A 20238-nucleotide genomic window follows, 5' to 3' on the forward strand; every position below is an offset into this window, starting at 1 on the left:
AGGTATCTCTGGGCCCACTCGGTAGGACATCATCATAATGTGCACAGTGTGACCAAGGAGTTGATCACGGGATGATGTGAGTTACGGAACGAGTAAAGAGACTTGCCGGTAACGAGATTGAACAAGGTATAGGGATACCGACGATCGAATCTCGGGCAAGTAACATACCGATAGACAAAGGGAATTGCATACGGGATTGATTGAATCCCCGACATCGTGGTTCATCCGATGAGATCATCGTGGAACATGTGGGAGCCAACATGGGTATACAGATCACGCTGTTGGTTATTGACCGGAGAACGTCTCGGTCATGTCTGCATGGTTCCCGAACCCGTAGGGTCTACACACTTAAGGTTCGATGACGCTAGGGTTATAGGGAAAGCATGTACGTGGTTACCGAATGTTGTTCGGAGTCCCGGATGAGATCCCGGACATCACGAGGAGTTCCGGAATGGTCCGGAGGTAAAGATTTATATATGGAAAGTTGTTGTTCGGGTTCCGGGAAAAGTTCGGGTTTTTCGGTATTGTACCGGGAGCTTCCAGAAGGTTCCGGAGGATTCCGGAGGGGTCCGGAGGTCCGGAAAATGTTCCACCACGTCCAATACAGCAGCATGGGCTGTAAGGGGGCGCCCTAGCCTTAATGGGCCAGGGGCACCAGCCCCCCCAAGGCCCATGCGCATGGGAGAGGGGAAACCCTAAGGGGGAGGGCCTCCACTTGACTTGGGAGGCACTCCTCCCCCCTTTGGCCGCCCCCCCAACCCTGGATGAGATCTAAGGGGGCCGGCCCCCCTCTCCCCCCACCTATAAATAGTGGAGGGGTGGGAGGGCAGCCACGACCCAAGTTCTGGCGCAGCCCTTCCCCTCTACCAAGTCCTCCTCCTCTCCCGCAGTGCTTGGCGAAGCCCTGCGGGATTGCCATGCTCCTCCATCACCACCACGCCGTCGTGCTGCTGCTGGATGGAGTCTTCCCCAACCTCTCCCTCTCTCCTTTCTGGATCAAGGCGTGGGAGACGTCACCGGGCTGCACGTGTGTTGAACGCGGAGGCACCGTTCTTCGGTGCTTAGATCGGAATCAACCGCGATCTGAATCGCTACGAGTACGACTCCCTCATCCGCGTTCTTGCAACGCTTCCGCATCGCGATCTACAAGGGTATGTAGATGCACTCCCCTTCCCTTCGTTGCTAGTAAACTCCATAGATTGATCTTGGTGATGCGTAGAAAATTTTGAATTTCTGCTATGTTCCCCAACACCCAAATCACACAAAGCATTGCACTCATAATAGTTAAATTTAATCTTAATTGTAGGTTCCCACTCATCATAAAGCTTTCTAGGGATAGAAACTTCCAATTGAAGTTTTTCTTCAAAAGATTTCATCACACCATCAACAATATGTTTACTAAAAGCTTTATTTTGATTATAATCATGAGGTGAATTCGACATGGATTGCAACAAGGAAATACAATCTATCAAAGAACAATTATCATAATTAAAGTACTTGAAATCCAAAAGAGTGGGTTCATTGCTACTTAAAGTTTTGACCTCTCCAATCCCACTTTTATCAATTTTTTTACTAAGATCTTTAAACTCCAACTTATTGGGACGCCTTCTAGCTAAAGTTGACTCATCTCCAGTCCCATCTTTATCAAGATTTATATTAGAAAACAAAGATTCAATAGGAGTCACATCAATCACTTTAAGATCTTCATCATTATTTTCAAGGGACTCCGGTTTAGCGGCCATCTTATTTACCAAAGTGGTTTGCTTATCGGAAATTTGGCCTACTAAATTTTCAATATGAGCAAATTGAGATTAAGACCATATATTTCCTTAGTAACATCATCAAGCTCTTTATTAATACACTCCGTCATAGTTTTTTTTGTTCTTTAAGTTCGTTCCTAAAGAAACAATTATGCTCAAATTGTAATGACATGAAACTTTTAGCATTATTTTCAATCTCTTCCAACTTCCTATAGTAAGGATCAAAGCTCTTGGGTTGAGCCATACGGGCAAACAAGCAATCTAACACACGAGCAAACAAAAAGACGAACGAAAGAAGGATGAATAAAAAGGAAAATATTTTGTATTTTTCTGAAAATGTTTTAGAAGTGGGGGAGAGGAAAATGAGAGGCAAATGGCAAATAATGTAATGCAAGAGATGATAGTTTATGATGGGTACTTGGTACACTTGATGTAGAACGTCCCCGGCGACGGCGCCAGAAATTCTTCCTCCTACTTCTTGAGCTTGCGTGGATTTTTCCCTTGAAGAGGAAAGGGTGATGCAGCAAAGTAGAGATAAGTATTTCCTTTTGTTAAGAACCAATGTATCAATCTAGTAGGAGTCACAAGCAAGTCTCCAATCTATGCACCTGCACAAAGTAACAAACACTTGCACTCAACGCGTAAAAGGGGTTGCCAATCCCTTCACGGTCTCGAACAAGAGTGAGATCTAATAGAGATAGGTATAAAACATAAATAAAAAGACAAACTAAAATAAATCTAAATAAATTGCAGCAAGGTTTTTTGGGGTTTTTTGGTTTATAGATCTGAAATTATATGATGGAAAATACACCCGGGGCCCATAGGTTTCACTAGAGTCTTCTTTCTTGAAAGAAAACATACGGTGGGTAAACAAATTACTGTCGAGCAATTGATAGAAAAGCACAAAGTTATGATGATATCCAAGGCAATGATCATGAATATAGGTATCACATCTGTGTCAAGTAGACCGACTCTGCCTGCATCTACTACTATTACTCCGCACATCGAGCGCTATCCAGCATGCATCTAGAGTATTAAGTTCCTAAGAACGGAGTAACGCCTTAAGTAAGATGACATGATATAGAGGGATAAACTCAAGCAATATGATGAAAACCCCATCTTTTTACCCTCGATGGCAATAATACAATACGTGCCTCGCTACCCCTACTGTCTCACTGGGTGAGGACACCGCAAGATTGAACTCAAAACTAAGCACCTCTCCCATTGCATGAAGAACCAATCTAGTTGGCCAAACCAAACCGATCATTCAAAAAGAAATACAAAGATATTTGATCATGCATGAAAGAGTTCAGAAAAGACTCAAATAATATTAATACATAATCTGATCATAAATCCATAATTCATCGGATCTCGACAAACACACCGCAAAACAATATTACATCGGATAGAACTCCAAGAACATCGAGGAGAACATTTCATTGAAGATCATAGAGAGAGAATAAGCCATCTAGCTAGCTACGAGCTATGGACCCTTAAGTCCGTGGTAAACTACTCACGCTTCATCGGAAGGGCAATAAGGTTGATGTAGATGCCCTCCGTGATCGAATCCCCCTCCAGCAGGGTGCCGAAAAAGGCCACAAGATGGGATCTCACGGGAACAGAGGCTTGCGGCGGCGGAAAAGTATTTTGGTGGATGCCTCTGATGGTTTGGGAATATTTGGGTATTTATGAAGCAAGAATTAGGGTTGGAGGACACCCGAGGGGCCCACAAGCCCTCAGAGCGCGCCCCCTAGGGGCGCGACTGGCAGGCTTGTGGCCTCCTCGGCCATCGTCTGACACCCTCTCCAAGCTCCGTGGATGTCTTCTGGTCCAAGAAAAACCATCGTAAAGTTTTATTCCGTTTCGACTCCGTTTGATAGTCCTTTTCTGTAAAACTCAAAAACAAGGAAAAAATAGAAACTGTCACTGGGCTCTGGGTTTATAAGTTAGTCCCAAAAATAATATAAAATAACATATTAATGATATAAAACACCCAAAATAGATAATAAAATAGCATGGAACAATAAAAATTATAGGTACGTTGGAGACGTATCAAGGGGTCGATGACCCCTATGTTGGGGTAGGGTAGGTTGGGTTGTTGTCGAAGGGTCGACGATCCCTATTTTTGGTTTGGTCGGATAGGTTGTTGTCGAGGCGTCAATGACCCCTATGTTGGGGCAGGGTAGGTTGGGTTGTTGTCGAAGGGTCGATGACCCCTATTTTAGGGTAGGGTAGGTTAATGACCCCTATTTTTCAGCTTCTAGGCTTGATCACAAATGACCACACTGATCCAGCATATGGCAACATATACACAATAATTGGGCTAGGGTGAGAAGCACTTAGGCTTCATCATAAATGACAACACTGAGCCAACATTGGTCACATGACTTAAATTAAGCATAGGTTCACATGACTTAAATTCTACATAGGTTGACGGGAATCAAATTATACATACTTTCGCAGCACTGAAATCAAACACAGGTTCACAGTACTGAAATCAAATATAGGTTCTCAAGAGAGATACATTGGTGGCAATCCCAAAAGTTTCAACCATTTCCATACATCAAATTTCACACATTTCCACTTGCTCTTAAGTAACTCTTCAGTATTGCATATTCTGAGCTTTCTTCCTTGTACCTGTTCCAGCAATTTCTCTTCCACCAACTCTTCCACCTCTCAGTGATCTCATTTTTGTAGCAACATCAGAAGTAGATGTAGATGTAGAAGTACCAGTAGTAGAAGAACTCCCTTCTCCACCTGGAGGCCTTGGTGCTAAGAAAGCAACCCTAGCTGACCTAGGAGCAGCAGTTGGTGCCCTAGGAGCAGCATCTACTGAAGTAGCATTAGGTGGAATGTAGGGCTCTGCCTTTTTCCTTGTCTTTTCCTGCAATTTAAGAAACAACGACACATTAAAACTTACATAGTCAAATTCAGCTAAAATAATGACAAAGCTCAATATGTTACCATGTTTCCACTCTTCCTCAACTGGAGATCAGGCCTCAAAGGTTGTCCACAGTTAGTAAACCTATAGCCCATTAACTTACAATTGCCACATTTGATTGTAGCCATCCTAGAAGAATCTTTTGGTTTAGGCACTTCAAACCTCCCCTTCTTCCTTTTTTTCTTATTTTCTTCCACTCCAGCCCTCTTTGTGGAAAATAGGAGGCTCACTATCAGGTTTTTGTGTCTTGACCCAAGCATCTTCTCCTAGAATCGGATACACTATAGGTTTGTATGTCTCCAAGTACATTTCTTTCTTGAAGAATGGACTGACAAAATCGTCAGGTTGCAGCTTGGCTTTTTAAATAGCACTGCGACCATGGTTGCATGGCAACCATGACATGTCCCGCTTCTTGCATCCACAAGTGTGCTCCAGAAGGTTGACAGCATATGTCTTTGGGCCACTGCTTAGTTGCCACAAGTTAGGTCCTGCCCTAATTGCTTTACAATCTCTAGTAAATTTCTTGATGAGCTCCAACTTCTCTGCATAAGTTGGAGCTATTTCCCATCTGGCAGTTTCTCCACCTTATCTCTTTCCATCAAACCTGACCAGCAACTTGTCTTTGATTCCATTTATCATTGTCACAACTGGTTTGTTTCTAACATCCAAGATATATTTATTGAAGACCTCACTTATGTTGTTAACCATTAGGTCTGTTTTGCAGTTTGTGTCCATTTCATGCCTAGCCCATGTGTGTACTGGAATACCAGATAACCACCTCCAGGCATCCTCACACTCATTCTTCAAATTGCCCATGGCAACATCAAAACCATGTTTTGTGTAGGAATAACTAGCATTGTCCATGCATTTTTTGAGATCTTCACCTCTAAATCCATCTTTTTGGAAATTTGCATAAATGTGCCTTAAACAGAATCTTTGTGGGTAGTTTGGAGATACAACATTGATAGCATTAAGCAGGCCCTGCTTGCACAGTAAACCTAAATGTTACTACTTTTGATATCCTATAGCAAAGCAGCACACAACAAAGAAACTAGGTTTGTACCATACATAACAATAAGTACTCATATGACATTGGTACTAACTGGTATTAAACTACAACATTTAGTTATGTACACAGTATTAAACTACAACACACATCAAAGTAACTATCTTTCTACCAGAGCAAAGCAACACAGTAAGTAGTCATTTGACATTGTTATGTACACAATATTAAACTACAGCAAAGAGAACATAGATCACTGACCTTCTGCCTATCTGACATGATGGTGTATTGGCAAAACTTGCCATCTTCTGTGCCTCCCAGAGCATACTTCAGTTGGGTGAGAAACCAGCTCCAACTTGGTGTTTCCTCCGACTGGTGCGCGTCGGTCCTAAACAAATGGTTTAAAACCCCTTTGCACGATGGCATTTGGAACCATCGCCAAGTGAGTGTGGACGATAGGGGGGTCCATCCCACACGACCCAGAAACCGTCGGGGATATGCCCTCCTGGCACACACGCTCGGCAAAATGAGGTCGTGTGCGACCGGCGAGCGCTCAAATACGGAAATACGTACAGTAGAGCTAAAAAATACAATTATACGGCGAAATTGTTTCCGGTCACAAGTACATCCCACACAGTCAGTCCCCGCTAAACGTTTTTGTTCGTATGTACATCCCACACAGTCGCTCCAAGGAAAACGTTTCCGTTCACACGTACATCACACACAATTTTTCCCGTTAAATCGTTTGTGATAGCGTTGCCATTGCACACGATATTAATAATTTTATCGTTTGCGTTATTGAATGCATCACACACGGTGCATAGAAGAAACTATGTGGCAAAGGCTATCCATCACACACACTTTTTATGTGGTAAACGTTTGCGCAAGGTGGCCTAATGCAAACAGTTTTCAAGAGAAAGTCGTGTGTGCAGTGGAGATTGATCGCACACGTAGTGTATCCTGGAAAAGTTTCTGATCTCCACGTATATCGCAGACGTTTCGCTTTCGCAAACTGTGTGCAGTGTAATCCCTAATTAATCCCTAATTAATCCAATTAATCCCTAAATTTAAAATCACATGTTTTAAATTTGAAAGTAGGCAATCACTTATTTCATATCCAACCATGTTTATTACAAATATAGGTTCAACCACGAATTCGTAATTCAATGCACAGGTACATATACTGAAGAACTACAGAAGCACCAAGTAAAGAATGATGAACCACAGTTGTACTAAAGACTGTAAAGAGAGAGGCGAAAGACATTCTGGTTGCTGGAGAAGGTGAAGCGGAATGCCCATATTGTGCCCTCCTCCATGTGTAATGCGCGCACGACTCTAGGCCAACCCCTTGTGATGGCTGCCCGTCCATCCTTCACTGTCTTCATTAGGACTTCTCGATGCTCATTGTAGTCTGTATGAAATACTTTAACCTTCATTGTGTGTCCACCAATCATGTACTTTGCGAGGTAATCTTGAGTGAACTGCTTCGGGAACCACTGGGAACGAAAAAGATTCAGACATTGTTGTCTAACAACTCATTATGGGCAGTAAAAAGAGAAGGCTGCAGGGTTTGTAGTTACCATCCTACAGCTCACTGTTGTGTTGGATAGAGCATAAACAAATAATTTGCTTGCCACCATTCGTATCTTTTTGCTAATAATCCTTATCAGTTTCCTCACTTGATGCTTGTTCATCAACATCTCATTGCCCCATGCGCAAAAAGGGTCGATGCGTGGATCCTTGCCAAGGGCATATTTACCTACAAGCAACAAGTCAATATTAGAAGCTAACTAGTGTCCAGGCCTGGATCTATATGCACTACATTATGCAACGACGGGGGGAGTACAAGCCGAGGGATGAAGTTAACCTCGGCGGAAAATGGTGGCCACTCCAGTTGTTGTCCAGCATAAGTAGTGGAAAGGCGTGATAAGTACAGCAATCTTAACATCAAACAAATATAGCAAAGGTAAACAACATCATCTCCAAATGATAGCTTGAATGTGTTGGTTTCAGCATGCTGTTAAAGCAGATATAAAATGGATGGCAATGTTACCGACAGCAGGCTTAACAACCACCAAATATTGCAATTCAAACCGGCATTGTCGAAAATGAATAGAACGTAGGTAATGCTTCAACATCACACTGGATAAATGTGTAAAACTGAAATAAAGGGCATGTGTTAACTAGACCAGGAATAACTGGAACCAAATATAGCCGTTCAAACTGGTATTGATGTAGTCGAGCGGCACAATTCCGACTTGCACATAATGAACAACACATTGTGAATGACTGAAATAAACAAGGCATAAATGACCAGTATAACAACTAAACATAGCCATTGAAAACTGGACAGAGTCTCACTGCAACCAACCTAACAAGCAAATACAGATAAACATGGCATATGCTTGAAAACCGGACAAATGCTCACTGCAACCAACCTAACAAGCAGATAAAGAAAAACAAGGCATCTGCTTGATAACTGGACAAATGCTAAAAAAGCAACCTAACAACCAAATAGAGATAAACAAGACATCTGCTTGATAACTGGACAAATACTCACTGCAACCAAACTAAGAACCAAATATAGATAAACAAGGCAACTACTCGATAACTGGACAAATGTTCACTCCAACCAACCTAACAACCAAATACAGATAAACAAGGCATGTACTCACTATAAACAACCAAATATAGCCATTCGTGAAACTAAAGTGGACAATTCATACTTAAACATCACATAAACCTATTGAACAATACATTTTTGCATAACTGAAATAATTAAGCACAACATAGTTAAAGCACCGCACGACAAATGCTACTACAACAAAGGGTACGGGTTGGCAAGCTAGAAAAGGTAATATTTGCTGATAGAATGTTGCCTCACATTTCATGGACGGGATCCTTCTAGTTGGAAGAGCACAGACCCATGGTGCGCTCTCTGATGTCACAGATGGGCTGTTTCACCTTGGAAGAACCTTCGTGGGTGCCCTCCTCGTGGTCGTGGTCGTGGTCGATGAGATCTGACTTGGCAATTGAGGATCCCAAGCCGCCGCCGTAGAACGTGTCCTTCAAAAGTGACAAAATGGGCTCAATGGTGTATAAAGCTCGCAAATCCTTGACCGCTTGGCGGAGGAGATTAGCGGCAGGGCCGTCGAAGAGATCGACGGCGGTTGAACTAGAGGGGTTGGGGATGGACTACTTAACCTGTGACATGGCCCGCGTGAAGCCGTCGGTGTGGACGAGCTTTATGTCGTAGCCAGCTTTCCCGAGATACAGTAATACGCTAGCCCGCTGACATGAAGCCTTCGGCATGGAAACATAGTCAACGTCTTCGCCGGCTTCCGCGGTGATGTGTTGCTCCGGGATCGACAGGTCGGGGCGAATGGCAGCCACCTCACCAACGTCCGCCGGAGAGGCCATGATAAACCTCTTCTTGGCCGAACGCTCGTCGGGCTCCCCGGGATACGTGGTCAAGTTTAGGCTGCGACATTCTAGAGCAGGGGATGTGGATCTGGCGGGGAGGGACACCGCAGGCCTCATCTAAAAACTCAGGGGAGTGGGGCGACGGTATGGGAATCGCTGGGTAACCTGAACTTTATTATCTAAGCTAGGAGGAACGGGTAGATCGACAGGGTTGGCGGTGGCGCCGGCGGCGGCCGCGTGCTAGGGTTTGAGGGGGGAGGGGGTGGTGTTTGAGGATACGCCGCGGCTACTGAAAATTTTAGTAATGGTGGGTGGAGATGGTGGTGGACGAGGGGGGCGACGGTTCAAATGCCTCGGCTACTGCAATTTTACTATAAGGTCGGTGCTGGAGGAGTGTGGGCGACGGTTGAAGTACGGCGGCTACTAAAATTGGTTAAAGGAATTGATGCGGGGCGGGAGTGCCCAAGATCGCGCACGGTCCAATAATAATATGCGTGTATGATAATAAGGAAAAGTGGCACGGATCCGCCGATTTTTGCAACGCTCAATGCGGGTAGTTTGTTTTTTATATTTCTAGCTAGCTGGTCTATCGCACATGGTTCATCCTAATTTCCAAATAAACTTACCCGCCTTTAGCTTGCACAGGTGGTGGATTTACAGCGCACTTGCATCGCACATGGTTAAGCCACTACCTCCACCCTTTGCTCGCGCTTGCGCGGTCGTGGTGATTTCAGCGCACATGCATCACACACGGTTGAGCCAGTACCTCCACCCTTTTCTCGCGCTTGCGCGGTCGTGGTGATTTCAGTGCACTTGCATCGCACACGGTTGAGCCAGTACCTCCACCTTAATTTGCTCGCGCTTGCGCGGTCGTGGTGATTTCAGCGCACTTGCATTGCACACGGTTGAGCCAGTACCTCCACCTTAATTCGCTCGCGCTTGCGCGGTCGTGGTGATTCACATCGCACTTGTATCGCACACGGTTAAGATATTATACCCCGTGTCCGTTGAGGGTCATCAGAGTCTTTGCAGCAAAAAATAACAATAGAGAGGATCAAAAGACAGCCACACCAGCATGTGGCCCAAATATATATGAGTGAAAAGGGTGGTCTGTGATGTTCAAAATTCCAATACACAACTTTGACCCCGCGGGCCCACAGTTGGGCGCGTCGTTGAAGATCGGTGAGAGGGCCCAGAAGTCAAGAACCACCTGGAAGTGGCCAAATATATGTACGAATATTAGGGATGTTTAAAACTTTAAATACACAATGCATAACTTTGGTGGCACCTACCTCGCAAACCCGAAAGCACCCTAACAACCACCTAGCTAGGATATATATAATGACATAATGTCGTACCTAGCTAGGATGCTTGGCCCACCACCTGCCACTTCGTGTCAGCGGGGTGGATGCACGTAATGATTGATACTTTGGTCTTACATGCATGTCGCCATGACCTGCCAGAAGACGGACCAATGAATCTTTCATTTGGTCAAATGACATTTGTTGTCGTCGATAATCCGCTTGGGCCAATAGACTATTGAACCATCATAAAAATCGCACGAGAGGGACCACAAAACCAGCACCTCTTTGCATGCGGCCCAAAATGATGTACGTTGGGAAGGGAGATGTGTGTTTTCAATATAGAATAATGTATAATTTAGATGTGGTGCCTACCTCTCGACACAGACAACAACCATGAAGGCAAGGTAGTTAAGGACGAGATACGTACGCAGGGTTTGATGTAGGTCGAACCCAGCAATCCGAGCATCTGGGAGGGAATCCTGACAACACATGAGCTCGAGCTTTGGTTGACCGACATTTGACGGTGACCGGCCCTAACACGAACTAGGAGGAATCCATTCATAGCCAACACATACCCCTCATTATCGGTTAAAGGGATGATATATATACACTCGGGGAGCCCACAGATATCCGTGTCGTCGCAAAAAACCGCACAAGGGAGATGTGGTCGATCAGAAGACCCCGTACACACTGCATGCGGCCCGAAAATGTGTATGGGTACGATGGTGTATGATGTGTTTAAATCCCAAATGCACAACTTCGATGGGCCACACGAACTACATTACAAACCGAACACCATACCCGACTCCAAGCCTGGTTCAATACCTATGATGTCACTTTCCCAACTTCGAGGAAGCGGCGGTGGGGGGGGGGTCGTCCCACGCATGCGCTCGAACTTTAGCATGGGACACATCTATATATATCTATACATCTATACACCTATATAGTGTGCGAATAACTTTGAAAGTTGCTTGTTGGATGAAGTCAATCCGACGGTACAGAGATGGCAAATCCGAGCACTACTGGCCGTTGGATATCATCTACATTCCACCAGATTCTGCTAGATGTACAATCTAGAAGACTCCATGGTTGAACTTAAGCATAATGCACAAACCTCAAAACACAAGCACTTCTCCTTTGTTCTCTAGAATCTTCCATATCTTAATTGCCCAAACCTTTTTTTATAAATTAATTGTCACTTTTTGTTTTTACCTTTACAATGCACAATTCCATGAATCTTAAAATAGTTTTTTTATAAAACTAATTGATTTTGGATGAGATGAACTATAAGAATTAAACGAACATCTACATCATGCATATCTGGGAGAAGAGGCGGGAAACCGATGAGAGGAGTGGCGAAAAAAGGTAGCCTCTTTTGAATGAAAACTTAGTAGAGAATGAAGCGTGAGCTACATGACGCATGCGCACAGTGCTTACCCATGTACTGCATGTGCTGTCGAAAGGGCTCAGGGTTGCCGTTCGATCTGGGAGCATCCAACGGTGCACACGTACGATCCATGGGGTTTGGGTTCTGCCCAGTCAGAACGCAGGACTCAGTTCGCGCGCGCAGCGGGGGGGGGGATATCATACGGAAACCAACATTCGGTGGAAACTGGTGAAAACCACGAGAAAAAGATGTTTTGAAGTTTCAAAAAAATGTGGGATGTTAAGAGGATGATGTTTTATTGCCACACAAAATTTCAAGTTGAAACACATTACGAGATGTGAGCTATGAAAAAGAAAAAAATCAGTGTTGAATAGTGTCGAATAGTAATGTCACTCTTTAGGGCGGAATTGGTCTTTTTCATAGCTCACATCTCGTAATGTTTTTCAACTTGAAATTTTGTGTCGCAATAAAACATCACCTTCTTAACATCCCACATTTTTTTTCAGATTTTTATGAAACTTTAAAATATGGTTTCCACGAAGTTTTCATCGAATATCGGCTTTCGTGAGTGAACCATGTGCTATTTGAAAACATTTCGTGAGAAGAATCTCCGTTTTTAAATCCCCGTAAATCCAAAACTAAGCTGAAAATCGTGAAACCTGCCATGGTGTCATGACATGGCACTTATATGTCGAGGAATTTTTTTCGTCCACTGTGGCACAAGTTTTATTACAAGCCTCTTACAAACTGGAGCTTCTCTCAAAGAAGCCTCGTGGTTCCGATAGGGAAACGTGTCCCCCTTGTGGGCGAAACATAATCACTGCCTCTTTTTGCCTTCTGTTTTCTTCTACGGGCAACATGGAACGACATGATATCCGTGCTGAAATTTAAACTTATTCAGGGTTCATTTGGCCTTTTTATACACTAATTGAGTTTCCTAGGCATTTAATGTCCATAATTAAAATCTGAACTACAAATACATGCTCCAGTTCACCAAAATGGCTAGAAAAATTATACATGTGTCCTTGGGTGCATGTTTAGGTCCCATGCCAGGAATGGGAACGAATTACAACCGTACCGGTGTCATGGCTCGTCTTCAAACATTTTGAATCTCGGTTTTTAGGTCCCCATAAATCCTAAACTCACCAGAAAGTCATCAAAGGTGGCACGGTGTCACATCGTGGCACATATCTGTCATGGTTAGAACATTGTCCAATTTGGGCCAAGCTTTATTACAAACCTCTTACAAAAACTGGAGCTTCTCTCAAAGAAGCCTCATGGTTCTGATAGGGAAACGTGTTCCCCATGTGGGCGAAACGTAATCACTGCCTCTTTTCGCCTTGTATTTTCTTCCACGGGCAACATGGAACGACAGGATATCCGTGCTGAAATTTAAACTTATTCAGGGTTCGTTTGGCCTTTTTATACACTAATTGAGTTTCCTAGGCATCTAATGTCCATAATTCAAATCCGAACTACAAATACATGCTCCAGTTCACCAAAATGGCTAGAAAAATTATACATGTGTCCTTGGGTGCATGTTTAGGTCTCATGCCAGGAATGGGAACGAATTACAACCGTACCGGTGTCCTGGTTCGTCCTCAAACATTTCGAATCTTGGTTTTTAAGTCCCCATAAATCCTAAACTCACCAGAAAGTCATCATAGGTGGCATGGTGTCACGTCATGGCACATATATGTCGTGGTAAAAACATTGCCAATTTGGGCCAAGCTTATTACAAACCTCTTGCAAACCGGAGCCTGTCGCAAGAACCCTCGTGGTTTCGATAGGGAAACGTGTCCCCTTGTGGGCCAAACGATAATCACTCCCTCTTCTAGCCTCGTATGTTCTTCTACACGTGACACGGAACAACTTGAGATTCGCGCTGAACTTTGAAATTATTCAGGGTTCGTTTGAACTTTTTTATTCATTAATTTAGTTTTCTAGGCATCATTCAAATCCGAACTACAAATACATGCTCCAGTGCACCAAAATGGCTAGAAAACACTTACATGTTTCCTTGGGGTGCATGTTTAGGTCACATGGAATGAATGTGAACAAATTCAACCATCTCGCCATCCTGGCTTGGCCACAAACATTGCGAATCTCGGTTTTTAAATGTCTGTAAATCCAAAACTCACCAGGAAATCATGAAACTTGGCATGGTGTCACTACATGGTACATATAATTGTTCAATTTGGGCGAAGCTATATTACAAGCCTTTTACAAACCGGAGCCTGTCGCAACCCTGATGATTCCGGTAGGGAAACATGCCCCTCTTGTGGGCGAAACGATAATCGATGCCTCTTCTCGCCTTGAACTTTGTTTTCTACAGGCAGCATAGAATAACAGGAGTGTCGGGCTGAAATTTGAAACTGTTCAGGGTTCGTTTGGCCATTGTATATATATTACTAATTACTAAGTTTTCTATGCGTTTAATGTAGTCCATAATTCAAGTTTGAACTACAACCACATGCTCCAGTGAAGCAAAATGGGAGGGAAATCATACATGTGTCATTGGGTGCATGTTTAGGTCTCGTTTAAGGAATGAGAATGAATTACAAACTTGTCGTCGTCCTGAAACAATCAGAGTCTCGGTTTTTAAATCCAGTAAATCAAAAAGTCACCCAAAAATGAAACTTGGCATGGTTTCATGACATGGCACATATATGCTATGGTAAAAACAATCGTCCAGTTTGAGAAGAGGCGCACACATTAGTAGCCAACGAAGTCCTTTTTGAAACAAAAAGCTGACACGTTAATATCTCAAACGGTTGTATTATATTAACCGTGTCAAAATTTAACCATACTCGGTGGCACGCGTGCAGCTGTTTGATTAGACGAGACGAGCGCGAGAAGTCCGCCTTGCAGGCTTGACGGGACGTGTGCGAGCAGTCCGCCGCGTAGGCTCGACGGGACGCATGCATCCTGTCCACCTTGCAGGCTCGACGGGACACATGCGAGCAGCAAGGCCGCCCATGCTCACCGGAAAGCGAGCTCTTTGACCTCCATGCAGCAGCCGCCGCCCGCCTCGCTCACAACTTCTCCATTAATGGGTTAATTAAAGCACCTGGACAGATGGTGTTTGCTTGTGATCCCATGGCAGCATTTGCTTTGTGTTTGGAACTCGTATTCCACCCTAATTTAAATTCCCACATAGGGCAACGGATAATATGACCACAAATAAAATGGCAACGGATAATACGATGACATATTTACAATGGTGCAGATAATAATTGTCTTACATATTCCGGATAATTTAAAATGCCACATGCGGCAAAGCCTGGAAGACACGGGGGCAAGAGAAGAAGGAAATTGCAGACAACGATCTGGGTCGCTACTGTCTCTACTCGTCGATGGATCGCCGGGCGTCGAAATCCTCCAGCTCCTTCTTCAATTCCTCACGACTTTGCTTGAAAGCAGCCACGGATTCCTCCACCTCCTGCTCGCGCTCGATCCGGAGCTTCCTCATGCCACCCATCAGTTCCTCGACGACCGTTTTTAGTGTCATCTCTGAGGCACTGCTCTACTCATGCAGCATCTTCCAGCCGGCGGCCTCCTCCTCCTTCTTGGCGACCAACTTGAGGAGCTTCGCATTGTCACCCATGAGTTGCTGGACGAGACAAGGCCGGTCGCCTTATCAACCGAGGCATCGCTGATCTTGAGTAGCTTCATCAAGCTATCGACCAGCTCCTACTGCATAGTGACGCCAGCGAGAATGTCGTCGTCACCGGCGAAGGACTTCAGGAACGTCGGCTCGTCGCGATGGCCGATGCCGCGAATGCGCTTGTGAGAGCCCTCACGTTCCCGTGAGAGCTCGTTCGAGGGCTCCGCGGCGCGCCGGGACATCTCTGCTGCGGCTTCGCGCCGGGACATCTCTGCTGCAGTTGCGGCTTCGCACTGGGACATCTCTGCTACGGCTGCGGCTTTGCGGCGGGACCTCTCTAGTGCTTCCGCGGCCTTGGTCTTTGCTGCCTGGTTATATGTCCACCCTAAACTCCTCCTACCGGTCATGGCGGAATGACTTGACAGAAAAAACCAGTTTTGTGGGTGATGAGGAGAGGAACTGTGAAGTAATTTTTGAGTCGGTGGTTTTTATAGCCCAGTGCTAAGTGTGAACACATATTAGTTTGATAGTTGTGAACAAATTTGCAATTACTTATTGCGTTGTAATCAGCAATGTGATGAGAAATAAGGTCAAAATTTATTGATGGCAGAAGGTTGACCACGTGGTTGCTCGCCGTTGAGGCGGCCGTGGCGCGCTCCGCTCTGGCGTCCCTGCGCGCGCTCTACTCGCTGTTCAGGCAAAGCTACAATGGCAACTGTTAATAATTCTTAATAATTGTCTTACATATTCAGGATAATTTAAAATGCCAAATGCGCAAGGCCCAGAACACTCACGACCTACATATGCATACAATTATAATAAAATATAAGCTAAAAGGCAGAGTTGGCGGCCTTCCGACGATGGTCTTCTCGGACTCCATGATCAGCATAGCACCCTTGCGGCCGTTCACTCCAAGTGTCCCGACCCGCCTCCGCCTATGGAGATGCTGGCGCTGGGAGGCTCTTGGGGCTGCTGGGCCTCTTCCAGAAGAGCTTGACAGCGTGCAATCGCGCGCCATCACGATGGTCTGCCCTTAGTCTTCCAGTTTCCTGAGGAAGACACCCAGCCGGAGTCTCAAGAACATAAGGCGCCGTGGGACGAGCTTCAACCGGCCTTGCGGGAAGACGCCGCGCCTGTCCCTGCTTTTGTTCCGGCTCCCGTTGCCCCGTCTGCGCCAGCGCCCATCCCCGTGGCATTGATGGGCTGGGAGCCGCACATTGTCGCCAAGCTTGATGCCACGGGGTTCCACGGGGTCCCCGCCGACTTTCACGCGCCCGTGCACCTGCCAGCACATGCACCTGCGTGTGCACTGACGTGCACGCCCGTGCCGGTGCCCGTGCACACGAATGTCTCCGCCACGCCGTTGCCAGCGCCTGTCCCCGCGCGGGTGCCAGTGCCCCCCTCAGCGACATGGATGGCCGCCGTCGACAGCTTCCTTGCACCAACGTCAGTCGCCTCCTCCCGCCAGTTGACTCGCTCCTGGAGACCCAAGTCCAAAACATTGTGGCCTTCCTTGAAGCTAGGGCCAACGTCTAGGAGTATACCAACAACGGCGCAAGACGCCGCCGCCGTCGGTCAGTGGCCCGACGACACACAGAGCATGGCAGAGGAGCTGCTTCCCACCGCAAGACGCCCCCGCCGCCGCCGTGTAATCTAAATTTGCCATGAAAAACGTTCGAATTGCCATGCTTAAAATCCAAACGTTTATCATTTCTGTTTATTTCAGATCGATCATCGTATGAATGTAAAGTCGGAGTCAGACTGAATGAAATCTAAGGTTTGATCGATTTAATGTTCTGCTAGAGCCGTATCAAATTAAATATAAAACGTCATGAAGCCACATGTTCCTTCACATCCAACGACCTAGACTACTTCAATGTCGAACGCTCAACACGTTTAGCGTGCAGTTAATTTCATGCCGAAAATAGTGCTAATCACATAATAACACGCAAATAATATCCTACTTAATATCCACATGCACTTAATATACTTCCAAATTAACTTTTAGCATTGCACATACACATTGACTAGTACTATTAGTACGTGAAACTGGTGCCGTAACTTGTGAACGCGTCCAGGTATAGTCAACGGCAACATCGCCCGCGAGTTCTTCGTGTTTGCCCATGCGTATAAACGCAGAAGGGGAGGAGAGAGAGAGAGAGCACACATGGAACCCACCAGTAAGTGAAGGCGAATAGTACGTGCTAACGAGCCGGTCCCACTACTGTACTAAAAAAATATTACATGTTATCCACTAAATAGGCTGTGGTAATATAAAAACATTATAAGAACAAAGGGGGGTACAACAAACATTGCTGTTCTACGTATGTTGCCTATTGACGTGCGGCTTGAAGGCCCTGGTCGCACGTTCGATCCTCGTCCTTTATTATTTAATTTCTATATGGGTCCAAATTTGCTTCATGACAGGTGGGCCCCTCGGTGTGTAGTTTGTAGCACTTTAATTTGTGGGTCGAAATTTGTTCCATTCCAGGTGGACTATCGGTATGTAGTTTTGTAGCTTATTTGTAATAATTAAAGAGAACAACAGAGTTTTTGCAATAATACCATGGTGCGACGTTGAAGGCAAGAAAGGACGTGCGAGAGAGTGATGACCGAGCCAGAGGGAAATCAATTGGGGGAGGTGCGGGGGTTGCAACGGTGTTTGGAGTAGTTGTGGGCCGAATGCTACGAAAATATAATCTAAACCCACCAGAATAAATGCCTACACAAATTAATCCAAGGTTGGAGTCCCCCTTGCAATGTAAATAGCTCTGGCTTTGTGAGGGATGGAGAGGCAGCTTCAACGTGTGGAAGATACGGCATGAGAAAGCGAGGTCAATCGATAGACATATAGATAGAGAGACAAAGTGGGTGTGGTCCAACATTCATTGAAAAGATATATATATGCTCTGGAGAGATATTGTACGATTGAGCTTTTGGGAAGAGTGAGGGCTGTAAGATAGAGCTTGAGAGATGATCCAGTCACAGACATGTAGATATATTTTGTGCGTGGGAGGAAGCAAGGTCAATTGATTACATATATAAAGGGAGAGAGATTGAGCGAGTGTGGGTCGTCATGCGATCGAAAGAGTGAGACGGGTTGGAGAGAGTGACCTAGATAGACAATGTGAGTGAGAGAGTATACAATATGAATATGTCGAATTGGGCTCAAACATGGAGATATATCGTTTGTGTCCGAGAAAGAGCAAGGTCAATCGAGACATACAAAGAGAGAGAGACAGATTGAGCGAGCGTGACCCGCCATGAGGTTGAAAGAGCGGGGGCGGCTTGGATGGACTGACCTAGATAGACAATCTGCATGGGGGAGTATAGAGTGTGTCGATCGAGGCCCGAACAGGTAGATATATCATTTGTGTGTGTGAAAGAAAACGAGGTTAATCGAGACTCAGATAAAGAGAGCGAGATTGAGCGAGTGTGGCCCGCCGTGCGGAAGAAAGAGCGTGATAGTCTCGAGGGAGTGACCTAGATAGACAACGTGCGTGCGTGCGCACGAGAGGTTGGGGGGCTAGATAGGCAATGCTTGTATCTAGCGAGAGAGGGTGGGTGGGAGAGAGAGAGAGAGAGAGAGAGAGAGCTCGGCATGGGGTGCAATGGAGGGTGTGTGAGGTAAATACATTTGGTAACAGAGTGTAAAAAGGGAGTTGTGTAGTTGAGAGAGTTAGAGATCGAAACATGGAGAGAAAGAATGAACGTGTGTTGGAAACCGATAGCTTCCTAATATGGTTAGAGAGGAAGATTGACCGATACAGGAAGTATGTAGCGTGTGTGCCGGGGGGCTAAAAACAACATTTGAATGTAGATAGTATGAGACTTAATCTCGATGTTTCAATTCGGTGTACATTGTAAGATTTGAACTGAGGACCATGCATATGGGTAATTATTTCGGATTCGTGCCATACTAGGTTTGGAAAAGTTGACATTGACTCGATCATTGTGCTATTTACTCGCAAGATGCCAATGCGTTGCATGGAACATCAAGATGCATTTGTACGAGCTGTTTATCTCGTGGGAGACGAAGATGAACGAGGGAAGTCCTTATCTGCAAATGTGGAGAGGGGTGCGGTTATCTTTTTGCAAAATTGTCATAGTTTGCTTTCTATTCGTCAGATATAGATCGGACGGTCTATATTGTAGGATGGCAGGCACACCATCATCATGTAATGCCCATGATGCGGCTATATCTCCCACGTGTCGAGGCACAACTTGGAGGCATATCCGCATGGTGGTTTTGTCGCAAGAAGGGTCATCTGCACACAATCCCATGTAATGAAAAAGAATGGGATAAAGGGTTGGCTTACAAGTTGGTAATCAGAGCGATCCCCGACTTAGGAGCCCCCTGCTTGATCGAATCGCTGGCGTTGTTGAGTCTAGAACAAAAATGTTTTGAGTCTTAGGATTATATGTATCGGAGAGTAGGATTCTTTTTACTCCTTAGTCCCTTCGTCGCTCTGGTGAGGTCTCCTGATGTAGATGTTTTGACTTTTCACTCCTCAAATTTCACTATTTTTTTTATTTTTTTTAGGTTCACGCGGGTATCTTGGAATCGTTCCGATATTCTTGTGACGAGAACATTGTTCTTGGTGCCTCCTGACATTTAGGGGTTGTGGTAGTGTCCCGGGGAGTTGAGCTCCGAGGTGTTGTCGTCACAATTTTATCGTTGCAGTTCTGGAATACCTGAGTTTTGCCGACATTAAAATCTCTTTTATGCAGTTTGTTGGTGAGATCACCTCGACGCCACCTAGTACTGGGGCGGGAGTTCGGGAGTATTTCCATAACTCGTATAACGGATGCT

The sequence above is a fragment of the Triticum aestivum genome, chromosome 5D (assembly GCF_018294505.1).
Source record: "Triticum aestivum cultivar Chinese Spring chromosome 5D, IWGSC CS RefSeq v2.1, whole genome shotgun sequence".
Lineage (NCBI taxonomy): Eukaryota > Viridiplantae > Streptophyta > Magnoliopsida > Poales > Poaceae > Triticum > Triticum aestivum.